This window comes from Styela clava, chromosome 13 (genome assembly GCF_964204865.1).
Source record: "Styela clava chromosome 13, kaStyClav1.hap1.2, whole genome shotgun sequence".
Classification (NCBI taxonomy): domain Eukaryota; kingdom Metazoa; phylum Chordata; class Ascidiacea; order Stolidobranchia; family Styelidae; genus Styela; species Styela clava.
The window spans coordinates 16,510,001-16,512,500 of record NC_135262.1 but is presented as its reverse complement, the minus strand read 5'-3'; positions in this window follow the sequence as shown (position 1 = coordinate 16,512,500).

Below are 2,500 nucleotides of genomic sequence, written 5' to 3'. Positions count from 1 at the left end.
TCGGCGTCGAAAGAAGCCGAGCCGAAAAAAGTTAAAGTACAAACGTGCAAGCATACTAACCTAACCCTAGGTAAGGCATGTCAGAGCGAAAGACAGTAATTTCGAATGAGCCAAGAAAGAGCGGTGCGGGGCCGGTCGGAGCGCACCCTTTTCTCGGTGGCTGGCGGGCGAGAGAGTGCTGCGTCGCCGGCATCGGCGTCGAAAGAAGCCGAGCCGAAAAAAGTTAAAGTACAAACGTGCAAGCATACTAACCTAACCCTAGGTAAGGCATGTCAGAGCGAAAGACAGTAATTTCGAATGAGCCAAGAAAGAGCGGTGCGGGGCCGGTCGGAGCGCACCCTTTTCTCGGTGGCTGGCGGGCGAGAGAGTGCTGCGTCGCCGGCATCGGCGTCGAAAGAAGCCGAGCCGAAAAAAGTTAAAGTACAAACGTGCAAGCATACTAACCTAACCCTAGGTAAGGCATGTCAGAGCGAAAGACAGTAATTTCGAATGAGCCAAGAAAGAGCGGTGCGGGGCCGGTCGGAGCGCACCCTTTTCTCGGTGGCTGGCGGGCGAGAGAGTGCTGCGTCGCCGGCATCGGCGTCGAAAGAAGCCGAGCCGAAAAAAGTTAAAGTACAAACGTGCAAGCATACTAACCTAACCCTAGGTAAGGCATGTCAGAGCGAAAGACAGTAATTTCGAATGAGCCAAGAAAGAGCGGTGCGGGGCCGGTCGGAGCGCACCCTTTTCTCGGTGGCTGGCGGGCGAGAGAGTGCTGCGTCGCCGGCATCGGCGTCGAAAGAAGCCGAGCCAAAAAAAGTTAAAGTACAAACGTGCAAGCATACTAACCTAACCCTAGGTAAGGCATGTCAGAGCGAAAGACAGTAATTTCGAATGAGCCAAGAAAGAGCGGTGCGGGGCCGGTCGGAGCGCACCCTTTTCTCGGTGGCTGGCGGGCGAGAGAGTGATGCGTCGCCGGCATCGGCGTCGAAAGAAGCCGAGCCGAAAAAAGTTAAAGTACAAACGTGCAAGCATACTAACCTAACCCTAGGTAAGGCATGTCAGAGCGAAAGACAGTAATTTCGAATGAGCCAAGAAAGAGCGGTGCGGGGCCGGTCGGAGCGCACCCTTTTCTCGGTGGCTGGCGGGCGAGAGAGTGCTGCGTCGCCGGCATCGGCGTCGAAAGAAGCCGAGCCAAAAAAAGTTAAAGTACAAACGTGCAAGCATACTAACCTAACCCTAGGTAAGGCATGTCAGAGCGAAAGACAGTAATTTCGAATGAGCCAAGAAAGAGCGGTGCGGGGCCGGTCGGAGCGCACCCTTTTCTCGGTGGCTGGCGGGCGAGAGAGTGATGCGTCGCCGGCATCGGCGTCGAAAGAAGCCGAGCCGAAAAAAGTTAAAGTACAAACGTGCAAGCATACTAACCTAACCCTAGGTAAGGCATGTCAGAGCGAAAGACAGTAATTTCGAATGAGCCAAGAAAGAGCGGTGCGGGGCCGGTCGGAGCGCACCCTTTTCTCGGTGGCTGGCGGGCGAGAGAGTGCTGCGTCGCCGGCATCGGCGTCGAAAGAAGCCGAGCCGAAAAAAGTTAAAGTACAAACGTGCAAGCATACTAACCTAACCCTAGGTAAGGCATGTCAGAGCGAAAGACAGTAATTTCGAATGAGCCAAGAAAGAGCGGTGCGGGGCCGGTCGGAGCGCACCCTTTTCTCGGTGGCTGGCGGGCGAGAGAGTGCTGCGTCGCCGGCATCGGCGTCGAAAGAAGCCGAGCCGAAAAAAGTTAAAGTACAAACGTGCAAGCATACTAACCTAACCCTAGGTAAGGCATGTCAGAGCGAAAGACAGTAATTTCGAATGAGCCAAGAAAGAGCGGTGCGGGGCCGGTCGGAGCGCACCCTTTTCTCGGTGGCTGGCGGGCGAGAGAGTGCTGCGTCGCCGGCATCGGCGTCGAAAGAAGCCGAGCCGAAAAAAGTTAAAGTACAAACGTGCAAGCATACTAACCTAACCCTAGGTAAGGCATGTCAGAGCGAAAGACAGTAATTTCGAATGAGCCAAGAAAGAGCGGTGCGGGGCCGGTCGGAGCGCACCCTTTTCTCGGTGGCTGGCGGGCGAGAGAGTGCTGCGTCGCCGGCATCGGCGTCGAAAGAAGCCGAGCCAAAAAAAGTTAAAGTACAAACGCGATGCTAATGAGCGAGCCGTTGTCTCGACTAATATGTAGGGGGCGTTCGATCGAGCGTCTGGCTTGAGCGCTTGTCGGCCTAGCAGAACGGTCGCATTGTTATGCCCGGGTTTTAGGCACCGCTGCAGGCGGCCGGCAGAGCTCTTGTTTGTGCGAAACTGAATGGATCGAGCCCGAGAGAGGGCGAGCAAAGAAAAAACGCAAATCGCTCCGCCTGGCACTGCCGGCGAGAGCGTGGACGTCGCGGCCAGCGACTGTCGAAGCTGAGTACGGCCGCAGGCGATCGCCTCGGTCTTAAACGAATGCGACGAGCACGCGCCGGGCGGCCCAGCAAGGGCCGAG